The sequence below is a fragment of the Antechinus flavipes genome, chromosome 3 (assembly GCF_016432865.1).
Source record: "Antechinus flavipes isolate AdamAnt ecotype Samford, QLD, Australia chromosome 3, AdamAnt_v2, whole genome shotgun sequence".
Lineage (NCBI taxonomy): Eukaryota > Metazoa > Chordata > Mammalia > Dasyuromorphia > Dasyuridae > Antechinus > Antechinus flavipes.
In genome coordinates, this window is record NC_067400.1 from 428620900 (window position 1) to 428637038 (window position 16139).

Consider the following 16139-nt stretch of genomic DNA (forward strand, 5'->3'; position numbering starts at 1 on the left):
TATTACGTGTATTTCATCTACCACACACAATCTCTTCAAAGAGTTCCATAATCACTACAAAGAAATTGACCAAACCATTCCAGATGGTAAGGTGAACTCTCCCCCCATGCATATAATTTAGATTCTAACATTAAATTGAATATGTAATTTGTATAATGTTTTTCCCTTTCTTCAGCGTCTGATGCATATTGTGAGCAAAACTCCAAATTAACAATAACAACAAAAACTCAAAACAATAAAACAAGAACTTCAAGCTTCTTATTTGACTCATTTTTTTTTATTTTTGTCTATAAAAGATTGGTCAGTTCACCTACTAAAAAATTAAGTCCTATGATCTTGGACTTGGCAACATGAAGACACTTTTCAGAATACTAACTAGGTGTTGATTTCAAAGTTTGTTCTAGCACATAGCAGTAAAAATAAAATACTGTTCTGGCACCTTCAGGGAAGCTGAGATCCCTTTTTGGTTGAGACAAGTCAAATTCTGATATGTCTAGAGGATTCCTGAGTGGTTGGTAGTATCTGCAGAAATAATAATTGAGAAATTATATCATATACATATATATGCTCATATACAATGCCAGGCTATAGTGTTAGGAAGCCACAATATATAGGTTTCATCTGTTCATAGTTCTTCGCATATTGTCTCACATGTTAGACTGTGAGCTCTTTGAGAACTCTGTTTTTTACTTTTCTTTTTGTCTCTAGGATTTTTATTTGCCATAGAGTATATATTTAAGAAATGTTTATCAAATGTTTCATTGATACCTAATATACTATACCTAGTATCATATAGTATAGCAATATACTATAAAAATTCTAAATTATATTATCAACAGGAATCATACAGTGCTATAGTAATGAAATCTGACACCAGTATAAATTAAAATGAGTGAATTCTCTATCAAATAATGGAATTTTGTGGTCTTCCTGGCTCATTTCTCCTATATTTCCTAATGCCATATTTGAGCCACAAATTCAGTGTTTATAAATCATAGGTTATATTTCATGGTTATTAACATATCACATATGCTACTTTATTTAAACTCCACATCATCCTATGGGATAAATAGTTAAAAGATATTGATTCCATTTTATAGGGTAGCAAACCAAGGATCAAAAAGGCTAAATAAAAAAACCTGTCTTAGATGTCATAGATATGGAACTTGGTTTTGAATTTAACCCTCTGATTGCTAATGCTCATTGTTACTATCTCCTGATGCTTCTTTAATATGATTTCTTTGGTATAAGTATCGACAAATTGAAATCCCTCTATAATTTGTAAGCTGGTGTTTATTTTTGTCAAAAATTCCATGACTCTGATCAACTTGCTGATAAAATTATGCAAATATACATAGTCTCCTCTTTGGATCATAGATGAAACTGGCCCTGTTTTTGAAGACTTTTCATCTTGGTAGAGTTTGACAGAACATATTCTTAATTTGCATTGACTTTAAGAACACAATATTGTCACTGAGATTTTAGCATAGCACTGTTTCTGTAAGGTTTTTGACTGCAATGGAAAACAGAAAGTAGTTCATATTAAAATATGATTCCCAAATCCTGTCCCTGCCATGGGTACTGGTTTGGTAACTGCATTGAAAAATGACAGTCAATTAACAACAACATAGAACACAGTTATATGAAACCTAAAATGTGTGTATATGTGTACTTTTAAAGGTTTTAAAAAAACTTTATTGAAATTATTTTATCAAGTATTATAATAATAAAAATAATTCCTGGAAATATAGCTCTTTCTTCTGAAAATTTTGAAGTATTTCACTTCAATCTTTCTTTTGCCATGATTATAAGGCATGAAATGAATAGCTATTATTCTTTCTGATATAATTAAAAAAGAATTTGTTTTTATTTTTTTACTTTAGTATTTTCCCCTAATTATATGTAAAGATAATTTTCAACATATATTGCTGTAAGATTTTGAGTTCCAATTTTTTTCTCCTTTTCTCTCTTTCCTCCTCCCTTTCTCAAGACAGCAAGCAACCCTATATAGGCTACACATGTACAATCATGTTAAATATATTTCCATATTTTTACTTTTTTATTACAGCCTTTTATTTACAAGATATATGCCTAGGAAATTTTTCAGCATTGACAGTTGCAAATACTTTTGTTCCAACTTTTTCCTTCCTTCCCCCCACACCTTACCCCAGATGGCAAGTTGACCAATACATGTTAAATATGTTAAAGTATAAGTTAAATACAATATATGTATACATGTCCAAACAGTTGTTTTGCTGTACAAAAAGAGTCGGATTTTGAAATAGTGTACAATTAGCCTGTGAGGGAAATCAAAAATTTAGGTGGACAAAAATAGAGGAATTGGGAATTCTATGTAGTGGTTCATAGTCATCTCCCAGAGTATTTTCACTGGATGTAGCTGGTTCAGTTCATTACTGCTCTATTGGAACTGATTTGTTCATTGTTGAAGAGGGCCACGTCCATCAGAATTGATCCTCATATGGTATTGTTGTTGAAGTATATAATGGTCTTCTGGTCCTGCTCATTTCACTCAGCATCAGTTCACGTAAGTCTCTCCAGGCCTTTCTGAAATCATCCTGTTGGTCCTTTCTTATAGAACAATAATATTCCATAACATTCATATACCACAATTTACTCAGCCATTTTCCAATTGATAGGTACCCACTAAGTTTCCAGTTTCTGGTCACTACAAAGAGGGCTGCCGCAAACATTCTTGCACATACAGGTCCCTTTCCCTTTTTTAAAATCTCTTTGGGATATAAGCCTAGTAGTAATATTGCTGGGTCAAACAGGTATGCACAGTTGGATAGCTTTTTGAGCAACATATTTCTATATTGATTATGTTGTGAACGAAGAATCAGAACAAAAGATAAAAACTACAAGAAAGGAAAAAAAACCCCAAAATTTAAAAAGTGAAAATAGTATGCTTCAGTCTGTATTCAATCACCATGTGATTGTGGAGGGCATTTCGCATCAAAAATCTTTTGGAATTGTCTTTAATTCCTGTATTGCTGAGAAGAACTGAGTCTATCACAGTATCATCGCACAATGTTGCTGTTACTGTGTACAATGTAGAAACAGAATTTCTTAAGAACACCAGGCAGTCAGTTGTAAGAATAATATCAAAATATTTTAAATGAGATGGAAATTAGGCATGTTAGGTAGTAGTGGTGATGATTATTGCTATTCTTTATTTTCCTTCTCTAGTGATCAGTCATGATCCTTGCTGGTTAAGATTCCTTCCAGGATTTTACAATTTCAGTGAAACTATTACTCCTAATATCTACTAGTATCTAGAAGAATTATCTCCCAGAAGTGGTACTTCACACCCTGCTATTGAAATAGAGTGTTATTTCCTCTTGAAGGCAAAGGTTGTATTATTGGAGGAGACCACAGAGGGCCCTCAATAGAGCACTAAGTTCAAATCTCTTGTTTTAAAAGGGGTAAACATAGTTCAGAAGACAAGTATTTCTTCAGGTCTATAATTATAAACTTGAAATGAAAAGTTTACTTTAACGACAACAAAAAGCTGTGGAGCATTGAAATGGCATATTCTCAAAGATAAAATTTCAGATTATAAGATTTAGAGCTGGAAGTTATTCTAAGGAGAATCTAATTTTTAACCATCTTATTTTACAAAGGAAAAAGAAAATAAAGGTTAGAAAGTTGAAGTATCTAGCCCTGGTCATATAGGTTTTATGTTTCAGAGGTGAAATTTAATATTGCTTGACATTCCTGTTACTGGATTGTAGTTTAGTAATAAGGAATAATAATAATATTTAATATTTATGTTAATTTAATTTATATATAAATTAATTTATATTAATATTTATATAATATTCAAAAATTTAAAGATGTGTTATTGATATCTCATTCGATCCTCATGACAAACATGTAAGGTGAGTGGTACAAATATTATCAGAGTTAATTCACAGATTACATAATACACTTAGAATATTATATTTACTTTCCAAAGGTTATTTAGTTTACAAAAGGTAAAGTCACAATTTGAATTTGTGCTTTCTGACTGTAGGAATTGATGGTTTTTCTCTTACACTAACTTGCTTCTCAATGTAGTATATGAATAAGTTCATAGGATCACCGATTTAGAGATGGAAGGGACCTTAGAGGTCAGTGAGTCCAATTTCTTTATTTTACAGATGAAAAAACTGAGGCCAAGAAACTTATATTATAAATTATTATAATTTGTATTATAAATAGCAGAGGTTAGATTCATCTCCAAGTCCTTTGACTACAAGTCTAACATTAAAATAACATCAAGTTGGTACAGTTTCAATGAGCTGATTACACACCTATTTAAAACCTATTTAAAATACCTCTCCCTTTCTTTTAAAGATTTAGCAAAGTAGATAAAACTTTAATAGAAAAAAAAAAGTATTAAACCAACAACCGGATTTCTCTTTCACCCAAGAAGTGCCTTTTTTTTTTTTTTTTCCTGAGGATTGAGACACAATGCCTTGATTGCAAAGGGCAGTTCATATTGAGGCTGTCATTTATATTGATGTTATTTTTTTAAAATGACACCACCATATAATTTTTTTTCCAGGAGAAAAATTGGACTTCAGCGTTCAGGGTCATTGGTAGGGGATCTTTCACCGATTCAAAATTCATTAAAGATTTTAGAAAGAACCAAAAAAAAAAAAAGAAAAAGAAAAAAAGAAAAACCCCAAATCCCAGGAAAATTCCTCACACAATAACAGTATCTAACTGAAAAAATACCCACCATGGCTAGAACCCCTATAACCCCAACACCCCAATACCTTTCGAGAGACAAACCGAAACAGAGATGTAGTTTTTCACTTGCCAAGTTAATATGAACACTTGGGGTTTTCCTTCTGGAAGATTTTAACGAAAACTTACAATTATCATAGGACCGAGAGCAGTTTGTTTGCTCCCCACAAAAGCAGAGATGATTTTTATTGACCAATCTTTGATCCGAGAGATTAAAGAAAGTACTGCATGAGCAGTGCAAAGGATAACACCATGGGGGTCAATAGGCTTTTCTGCTACTTGGAAATGAAAGTGAACCATTCCATTGGGAGAAGGAGTAATTTAACATTCTTATTGGGAACCCAGGAGTTTTTGTTTTCTTTTCTCTCTTTTTTAGGGGAAAATATTCATTTTACATCCCTGTTTCTCTATGACTTAATACCATGGCCATATATGAGGTCATTTAGAGGGCACTAGATTCTCCAACATAATTCTGCACAGAGCTTTTTAGCCCAAATGGCTTGGCTGTCACATTCGCACACTCTTGATTGAAATGTCTCTGGTAAACTTTTGGAATGCAGTCTGAAGGCTTAGTGACTCAATATTTTCAAAATGAATACATTTTCAGTCTCTGAGAAAGTTGCTACTAACTACTTCAGAGGTTATATCTCTTTCTGGTGTCCCCTGAAATGCTATGACTGGAACTAACGTCTGGTGAAATGGAATTTCCAGGGAGCAGCATAGAAGATATCAAAACACCTTGGCATCGCTTTCCATGATAATTAGTGTCTTGCTATATATAAAATGAAGAAAACAAAGGCACAAAAATCTCTGACTTGAAATAAATCTTCATGTGGAGAAAAAATGAAACAGGGGGACATTTTCATACATAGTTGCTGTCCCCTTCCATTTTAGTGTAGGCTAGGGTATCAGGAATGTAAGAATGACATCTGGTGTGACTTTGGGGTTAATGCCAGAGTGCTGGTGTTTACAAAATAACCATCAGGACTTCTGAGGTCTGATAAAATACTCACGTCATGTTTCTTAATTTCTTTGAAAAAAAATCTCAAAAAAAAAAATGCCTGAAAGGAACCAGTTACAGTTATTTCATAATATACATATATTTACAATATATTAGTAATTAGTACAATATAACAATATTGTAATTAGTAATTACAATAAATTAGTAAATACAAGTAATTAGTAATTAGTAATTACAATAATTAGTAATTAGTAAAAAAATAATTAGTAATATATATATTTTTTGTAAAAACTTTGGAATGTGGGGGAAAATGTTGAACTTTAAATAAAATTCTGAAATTACATATTTTTAAGAAAGACTTTGAAAGAGTAAATCATTTCGACTATTATAAATATCAAAATTAACTACAAAGTACAAGTGAAGGAAGATTCTATTTGCATCCAGAGAAAAATAGATAAAATAGATAAAAAATACTGATAAATAGAAGTATGTATAGAATGATTTTATATATAGAAACATACTTGTGTGGTAGTCATCTCTGTCATGAGCGGGGAGGAAGATGGGAAGGAAAACTATAACTTTATTTTTATAACTTTATGATATATTTAAAAGGAATAGCAAATGACACATAAAGATTTGCAGTTTCATGTACAATCATCTTTTTTTTTTTATTATGTTATGGAAGTTCTTGCTTTTCCACAAATTAAAAATTAAATAAAAAATTAGAAAAGAAAGTAACTGAGTTTTAGCTTAGAATGAGTATATCTGAAATCAATTTTAAGAATCCTTTTTGTATCTTTAAAAAAGCTCATGTTTTAAATGAACTATTTTGCTTTGTCAAACATTAATTTTTGCAAGGTACCAAGGAAACAGAGACAAAAAACAAAAACAAAGACTATGGTATGGAAAGGCAACTAGATTATGCAGTAGATAGAGTACTGGATTTGAAGTCAGAAAAAACTTGTGTTCAAATCTGACTTCAGAGACTTACTGGTAGTGTTACCCTGTACCAGTCAGAAAAATGTCTGTCTCAGTTTATCTGTAAAATGAAAATAATAAGAGTACCAATCTCACAAGATTGTTACAAGGATCAAATGGGCTGATTTTTGTAAACCTCTTTAATGGTGCTTTGATTTTTAACAAATACTCATCTATGTATTTTCTTTTTAAAACTAGATTTAATTGATAATTTTGTCCTGACACCAACTCTATCTCCTCCCTCCTACCTGCCAGATTTCATTTCTTTATAATAAAAAATATTCTTGAGGAAAACAAAATATTTTAGCAAAGCTGAGCCACATTTTGAAAAACAATCTCACTTTACATGCAAAATCCATATTGAAATATCTACTAGTTCTGCACAGGAGTGAGGAGATGTGTTTTGATATTTTTTTTAGTGTTACATTTATGCTTTATAATTTTGTAACATTTATTTTTCATTATTTTGCAATTCTTTTTTTTATTAACATTGCTGTAGGCATTTTGTATTTTGCTGTCCTGGCTCTACTTACTTCATACTGCATTAGTTCATAGAAGAGTTTGAAAACTCTGAATTCATCATATTTATGTTGTCTTGATTCACAGTAGCAGTCTGTTATATTCACGATATCACAGTTTACTTAGCCATTAGCTAATCAATAGGATCTACGTTGGTCTCTTTTTGACTAAAAGAAAAAAGTGCTATCAGAAATATTGCTGTCCATGAAATCTTTTTACTGTGTGTGCTAGCAGTGGAATCTTTTGGTCAAAGACTATGTGTATTTTAATAGCTTCATTTGCATACCTGAAATTTTGTATTCAGAAAGATCATACCAATTTTCAGTTCCACTAACAATGAATTACAAAGATTTTACTTTGAAGGAGCTTCCAATTGAATCATGTAGGGATAGATGTGACATATGAGACATGATAAAGAACATTGCAAAAACAGGTAGTGAAGTAGCAAAAACAGGTAGTGAAGTAGCCTAGAAAGGAATATTTATAGTAAAAAGACATCTCAGATGTAATTCAATCTAATCCCCTGTTGTGTAGACCAGGAAACAGAGGCCCACGGTGTATTAGCAGGTTGGGAATAAATCTAAAGCTAAAAGTTTGTATTATTCCGTAGGCAAGTAGGAAGTTTACTGAATGTTTTTGAATCAAGGAATTACATAATTATAGCAGAGTATTAGAAAGAGTACTTAGTCAGTAGATGATGGATTCAAGGAAATAAACTGAGGCCAGAAAACTAATTATGAGACTATTGCATGTAAGAAGAATTGGGTACTTTTGATAAGGTAGTAGTAATGAGATAAAAGAAAAAAGGATGAATGTGAAAAATGTTTTAAAGTAAGGTCAATAAGATATGGCAACTGATCTGATATGAGGAATAGAGAAAAGGGACTCCATATTTTCATGTCTGGGTGAATGGAAATTTGTATCAATACAAATAAGAATTGGGAGAAGCATAGTGTTTCAGAAGGAAAGGTAACTATCAATTATGGATGTGTTAAATTTGAGAGACCAATATGTCATACAAATCATGATGTCAGAAGACAACTGGGGATGGGAGAGTTGAGCACTATAAAGATTTAGAAGAAAGATCTTCATTGAAATAACAATGGAAGTTTCAAGAGCAGAAGAGACAGCCAAGAAAGAAAATGTAAGATAAGAGGGCTAAAAACAGAACCTATCCCTCTTTTAAATGTTTGTGAAGCCATTTGGCACTTGAAATTTGTCCAATTTACTGGTGAGAAAGCTGAATTGGCACTGAAGTTTCATTGATGTGAATGGTATTTGGGGTCAGGACCCTTTCTATATTTATACCATAAAGATTCCTGGAAATTGCTTTAATTCATTTCCTTAGCATATTTTTTTTTTTTTTTTGGTCACAAGACTCCATGCCTTCTACCCACATCTGAGGAAAGAACATTCTACTAAGAGAGATTTTGAATTTGTGTTGCTTGGATTCACATCCCAGTTCCATAAGTACTCTTGGGCAATTTGCATCATCTTTATCAAGTCTAGTTTTCTTATCTTACTGTAAAATGCAAATATTATATTAGGGGCCTTTGGGACCCTGTGATTCTAGGAGTCCAAAAGATTTTCCTCTTAGTTCCTGCCTTATAACTGTGTGACCATGAGTAAGTTACTTTTTCTTTTGGAAACCATTTCCTCTACCACAGTATAATGCCTTGTCCTTCCTACCATTCAGGGTTGCTCTGAGGTTTAGATAAGGAAAGACTTATGAAATTGTTTGGAAAATAGAAAGTGTCTTAAGAACATTTACTATTCATATTTTTGGGGGGTTTGTAGATCTAATCTGTTATTTCATCAAGTTTAAGAGAATTCTAATGTGGAAACTATCTTAGACTACAGATCAGCTTTTGTTATATAACTTATAGACTTAGATAGTTGCCCTGCGGGAAGTGGGAAATTGAATGACCTGTCCTCTGTTATGCAGCTTTCATATGTCAAAGGTAGGGCTTTGGGCTCACATCTTCTCACTTTAAGACTAGCACTGAACTGCCTTTGGCCTGAACACTATACTGTGTTATATCTTAGATTCTGTGTTATTTGAGACACCATACTCTTCACAACCTTGATTATGATGAATGTTTCATAGAATCTGGAATTCTAGGGGTGTCAGGAACCCAGATTATCTATTGTAGTTCTCCCTTCTGGGGCTAGGTGTTGGTGTAGTGTACAGACTGCTTAGCCTGGAGTAGGAAAGAACTGACCCTCAGACACTGAGTAAAGGTTCAGTTTTCTCTTCTGTACCTTGTGGACAATAGTAGCAACTACTTTTCAGAGTTGCTCTGTGGATCAATGGGGATATTATTTGTAAAGCATTGGTACAGTGCCTGGCATATAGTGAATGCTATATAATTCAGTTATTATTATTATTCTTATCAGGGAAACTGAGGCAGCAAAAGTGAATGATATGTTTACTAAGTGGTGGATACAGACTTCAGGTGAAGTCTTTTGGACTGAATAAGGTTTTTCCAAATACAGAATAATCCAGTTACATCATTGAAGATAGAATTGTGCTTTGTATGAAAGAAAATGAAGAAAACTCTCCCTAATTCTGAGTCCTTGGCATGTGTGTCTATCAGCTTGTTAAAGATTTGGTGGTTTAGGTCCCATTCCATGAATATTTGCTGATCAATCAATCAGTTATCAGACATTTATTAAGCATCTATTGTGTACCAGGCACTGTGCTAATTTCATTACGTATCAAGAAAGATGCCAAGAGTCTATTTAAGAGATAATTTTGCCATTTCCAAGAATAGGTAGCAGTTTTTGCTGTAAACATGGAAACCTTCCCTCCTGGGAAAATTCAAGACTATTCCTGAACTTGCCATAGGGCAATGTTTGGCCATTTCAAGGAAAATATTTGCTATGGTTTCAGTGAAAAGAAGCAGTTTTGTGGCCACACAGAACCTTTTAGCTTTTCATTTTATTTCTACCTAAAATACTTTACCTCACCCATTTTCTGGGGCTTGGTCGATGTAGAGCATAATATTTCTTTAAAAATACAACAGCAAGAACAATTTACATGTAAACAGCCTCATTTGACCCCAAACCTTGGCCACTTTTCTGGGCAAAGAGGAGCCAGCTAGGCAGCTGACTGTCTCCAAATTGTACCACTCCTGTGAAAAAAAGAGATTTGGCTACTGGGAGAATTTCTGTTCTCATAAAACAGTGCCACAGGACATTTAATGTCTTTCTAGAGTTAATAGAGCCTCAATTGCTGAATCTCATTTGCAAGATCCCAAGAGAGTATTGTACTCACTTTATCTACCTCTGAAGGATGAAAGGCTAAGTAAAATCTACTTGTGGTTGAAGCCTCAGTTCCTGGATATACTATTTGCTTATTAGGGAAGGAGACTGTTAAGAGAAAGAACTCAATTTATTAATATCTGGGAAATGGGATCATTACATGGTAAAATAATGTGAGAGAGAAGTGCTAGGAACATAAAAAATGGAAAATAGCCTTATGCTCACTGAGAATTTAAAAATGCATTTATAGAAAGTGTTTTCAGATACTGTGTATTTCTGGAGAATGTGTGTGTGTGTGTGTGTGTGTGTGTGTGTGTGTGTGTGTGTAAAATTTAAAACATTACTTTAACTGTATCCTACTAAAAAGGAATATTATCAATAATTAACTATCCCATGAATTGGACTTATTTGATTCTTAGCCTCATAGTTTTGCACATTTTATTCCTCCTTACTGAACTGGCCTCTTTGTCAGTATATGACTTTCTTCAAATGCTTTTCTCTTCTCCACCCCATAAAGGTAATCTCTTCCAGGGAGCCTTCCATGACTGGCTTCCTTATTTTGCAACCCCTCAGAAACAATATATACAATTTTGTACTCTTAAAATCATTCACTTGCTTATTTTCCCCTCTGCTTTTATAAGGCTGGTTGTGCAGGGGATAAATGGGAACTGCTGGTATAAATGATAAGAAATTTGTACCAGAATAATAAAGGGCAAGGCTGGGGATGAAGTGTAAGGCATAGGTTAAAGAAGTTGAAACCAAGAAATTTGCTCAGCATGGAACGAAGAGATTAGAAACCAAGCTTACATACCAAAGGAAGATGGCATGAAAAAATCGGGCAAACAGTTAAAAACCATGAAAACAGATACTGAAGGATAAGGCAAGGCAGATGGACACAAGTCTGCTTAGAAAAAAAGTGAAATGTAGGGAAAGACAAGATTTTGAAAAGCAAAGAGGAAGCTTCAGCAATCCAATCCAATACAAATTCAAATAACAGTTATTATGCATTTACTACATGCTGTGTCCTAAACTAGATTGTGGATGAGATAGAAAGATAATATGATATAATCTCTGCCATCAAGGAATTAACAAGTATATTATGGAGAGATGGGCTAGCAAAACTTAGGCAAGACTTCTGGGCAACAGTGAAGTCAAAATCTAGAGAAGAAAGCTGGGCAGTGGATATGGATGCCAGGAACAAGAAAACCTTGTTAGTCTAGATAATATTTATATATTTCCTCTTAGCAGAGCAATCAATTCCCAAGTGCAGCTAGCCTAGGTCCTCTGAGTAGATATACAATAAAAGCTGACATGTATATAGAAATTTAAAGTTTTCAAAATGCTAAACATACTTTATCTCATTTATTACCCATGAAGGAGATATGATTAGTGCCATTATTTTAATTTTACAAAGCAAGAAGCCAACACTGAGATATTAAATGAGTAGCTGGACCGCCTTCCCTAATACTTGAAGGCTTTTCTCTCTCTTTTTTTAATGGCACTCTGGGTGGGCAAAATAAATTGTCTCCAGTTTCTTCTTGGAATTTTGGATCATTTCTTGTTCTGGTTTCTCTTCCTCTCTCCCTCCGCCCTCTCTTTCCTTCTCTTCTCCCCCTCCTTTTCTCCTTTCTCTGTTGTCTGTCTTTTTGCTCTCTTTTTTCAGTCTCAATCTTTCATTGTTGACATGGTTATGTTATATTTTTCCATTCATTTAATCATCTGGAGGATAAGGTTTTAAAAAAAATAATATATTTTTATTCTGGATTTAATAAACATCAAAAAGAACATTTCCATATGCTAATTAGAATAGAAAGACAATTATAGATGGAAATGCACATCTATTAATTATAACTTGCTTTAAAAAAACATATTATAAGTTCTACATGTTACTTTCAAGCTCTCCTATTTGTGTTTCCTTCTGAATATCTTTTAGCTTTTTTCCTGGACATTTAAAAACGCTTCAATTATGCTCCTTTTATTTTTCCCTTCTTTTTTGTTTATGTGTGAAAACATTTTATAACCAGAGAGTGAGTGTCCCTTGGTGTTGCTAAGGATAAGTAGATATTGGAGATGTCAATTAGTTAGGAAAGAAATCACCCCAAATTTCCTTCTCTCACCCTGGGGAGTTGCTGTGTTGTTGTAGCTTTAAAATTTGGCTTTGATTTCCATTTCTGAAAATAGCACCAGGTACTCAGATTGAGGAAGATCCTAAGGAGGCAGCACCATCAATGGCATCCTTAACATTGGATTGTAGTAATTGACTCAGGTGGATTGAAGAAGAGATAGAAGTGTGTGGTAAGTGTTTTAACAACCAGCTCTCCAAAAAAGAAATAAACTGAAGACACATTTTAAAGTTTAACTTGAATTATTCATCCTTTCTTAAGTCTAAACAATAAGAACAATAAATCAAGTATTGATTAGTGTCTTGAACCAGTTCTGTATGTCTATAGTATATGGTTCTCCCGTGCAAAGAAAATAATAGAATGAAGCCAAGTTGTTTAAAAAATATCTCTGATGATTTGTAGATCCAGTTAGAGACTCCTGAAAGTTTTCTTATTCTTTTTTTCTCTCTCGTAATCCTCATCTCAGGATAGTATATTCCTTGAGTCTTTCTTTTTAAGAGTTTGTCTTTCTGTTCTCCCCTTCTCTCCTTCTCTCTCTCCTTTCTCTCCCTTTCTCCCTCTCTCTCTCTCTCTCCCCTCCCTCCCTCTGTTTGTCATTACATTGTTGTTCTGTTTATGTTTTTGCCCAAATATTGTTTAGGGAAATATTTCAAAAGGGAACATACATGAACATAACGAGATAGATATACATCTATATTTGCCAAAGAAAAACTATCTTTGGCTGAGAGCTCAAGCTTTAGAAAGAAAGTAAATGATTTAGTATTTATAACCCCCCCAAAAAAAAAAACAAGGAGAAAAACTTAGCCTTAGGTCATTTTATGACCAAATGAGTTAGACATTGGGAAGAAGCTGAAATTGGCCAGCATTAGAAGATGGGACCTTGACCATTTCCTTTTCCATTGCTTCATTGTGTTGGAAATCTCTGTCAGCCTTCCTCTTCCCTTCCATATATACCACATATACACATATTATATGTATATTATATATGTCAACTATAGTAATTATATTATTTAAAATGAGATTCGTGAATTTTTGGTCCTGTTTCTTCTAAAAAAGATCTTTCCCTCCTTTGTACTTAAAAGATTTCTCCTTTGTACTCAAAAGATTTCTGTTGAAAAATGGATTTTGGGAAGGGAGTTTTTGTTTGTTTTCAACATTGACAAATCACTTCCCAGCTATCAGTGCTTGCATTTTTAACGAGGCCAAGAAAATTTCCAGATACTAAGGTAGTTTCTATTGAGTTTTGGGGGCCAAGTTGGCTTTAAACATCAAGAAAATTTAGAGAAGTAGGGAACAAGAATTTCCATGATTGAAAGTTGGGGTTATTGTGAAGGAAATCCTGTCAATTTTTTTAGGAGAGAAAAAAGTAGTTTGTGTATCTAGTCACGCTAAGAGCCATATCCACAGAGAAGGGATGTAAGAGAATGAGCCACTGGATAGAACAGTAAGAGTCCCTTGGGGCGTCAACTTCAACAAAATTAAAAAATGTGTGCCCGCCTTAAGTTGGCATTTCTGAGTTCACTTCACTCCAGTCAATGAGGCACCTTAGCACAGTAAGCACAATAGAGACAAAGAAATACCTTGCAACTGACAGAGAGAGAAAAGAGTCCTTTGAGATGAAATGTGAACATAAGAAGGGAAAAGGGTTTGTCATAGTCTCAAGCTGGCTCTTTGGGGTTCACTTGCCTATAGTGAGTGAACTATAGTCCCATCCCTTCGCAGAAGAGTCTCAATAAAATTAGAGCGATGGCCTAAAAAGGACAGAGGGAGACAGAGGCACAGAGAGAGCAAGAGAGAGAAGGAAAGAGAGTTCTTTTTTTGTGATAAGAAGCTTAACAAAAGTGGGAAAAATGTTTTATGTGGATGTTGGTTTTCACGGCAGTCTCAAGCTGACATTTTGGTTTCCTTTATTACAGGCAGTAAGCTACTTTAGCAAACAAAGGATAATCGAGTGACAGAGAATGCTGAAAACAACCGTTGGAGGGGGAAGAGGCACCTTTTGACAGAGGACGTTCTCTAACGATAGCAACAATATACAATTTCTTTGTATTTTTCAAATGCTGCAGTCTACATGAGAAAGAATAATGAACAAACCATTCCGCCCTTCGTTGAAATCCTGAAGTCCCTTTGGGACCCAACCTAATTGAAATATTAATTTTTACATTTATGAAAATAACTCACCACTTCACTATTAGATCCAAGAAAAGCTTAGAAATATTAGGAAGAAGAAACAATAGCCCAGCTGGAGACAGGCAGCTGAAATAATGAATCATTTAAAAAGTTTTCTTTCCCCAAACATTTCACTGTGTGAAAGAGGGGGATGATCTCTCTACCAGTAATAAACAACCAAATCATTCGGGTCTCTTGGACCTTCACTTCCTGAAACACTCACATGGGTCAGCTATTTTAGAATTGCTGGGAGAGAAAAAATAATTAAGGCAACATAGGAAATCACATGCCATTTCTTTTTCGTCTACTGTGTGGAATTTCACATAAATTCTTTTGTATTTCTCACATCTATTAATCAGATCTATTTTCTAAGGATCTTCCTAAGTGCTCTTTTCCTACTGCCATTTTTGTTATTTTTTCTTATTTTTCATTACCTTGTAAATGTGAACTTATTATAATTTCTTCAGTTTTGATTCAAAACTCACCTTTCCAACATTATCTCACATTCTCCTCCTTTATGTACTCAATGTTCCTGGCAAAAGAGACGATTCACTGTTTCCTTAACTCTTTCCATTTCTTCCTCTTTTGTGTGTTATTCTTCTGGCTAGAATTATAATGGAACTTATGTAATAGTAATTGACATGTATAAAGTATTTTAAAGTTTACAACCTATCATAAACACATTATTGCATTAAAACTTCTGGGACTTAAATATTCAGGTTTTATTGTTTCCATTTTACACATGAGAAAACTGAGCTCAGGAAAATTAAGTGACTTGTTCATGATAACATAGGCTAAAAAATGCTAGTAGTAAGGTTTTTCTTAATTCTTAATTCAAGTCCACTGTTTTCCTTCCCAGCTTTGAATTGTTTCCAATTTTTTTTAAAATCATCTTTTGATTGATATTTTTTGAAATAACATGGCCTCTTCATCATATATATATCTCCACTGAATTTTGAACCTTCCTTTGTGACAAAAAAAATCAAAACCAACTGCATTAAAAATCAATTATTCTTTAATATTTGGTATTATTCACTTGTAAATACATAGGATATATATATTTTTTTTCCTTTAGAGATTCTTTATGTTTTGCTCATTTTATTTTTCTGTCATACTCTGGGCATTTTGTATTTTTGTAAATAGTATTCCCTTTCATTTAAAATTTCAGTTTTGATTGCATGTGGTTGGATATAATACTTTGTGATACTTTCTCTTTTCCCCTAAATTTTTTTTTAATTTGTCCTTGTCATTTTTGGAATAATTCCCCTCTCTCCTCTCTTTGCGAAAGATGGGGGTTAGAATTAGCTAATTATTTGTGTATTTTGTTGTTCTCTCCTTATAGCAATTCTTAATTTAACTTGTCATATCAGTAG

At 33.4% G+C, this 16139-nt stretch overlaps 1 long non-coding RNA gene across 2 annotated transcripts in view; it reads right to left on the reverse strand.

Annotated features, from left to right (window-relative positions):
* Positions 1 to 279: 279 nt before the first annotated feature.
* LOC127554605 (uncharacterized) overlaps positions 280 to 16139 on the reverse strand; it is a 54059-nt gene continuing 38199 nt past the window's right edge. The window contains exons 2-3 of one of the 2 annotated variants that reach the window (XR_007952020.1): positions 15252 to 15370; positions 280 to 522 (exon numbers count right to left, since the gene is read on the reverse strand). This is a non-coding gene — a long non-coding RNA (uncharacterized LOC127554605). Of the gene's footprint in view, positions 523 to 11902; positions 12194 to 15251; positions 15371 to 16139 lie in introns of those variants that run through there. The other variant, XR_007952021.1, reaches the window with a different exon arrangement.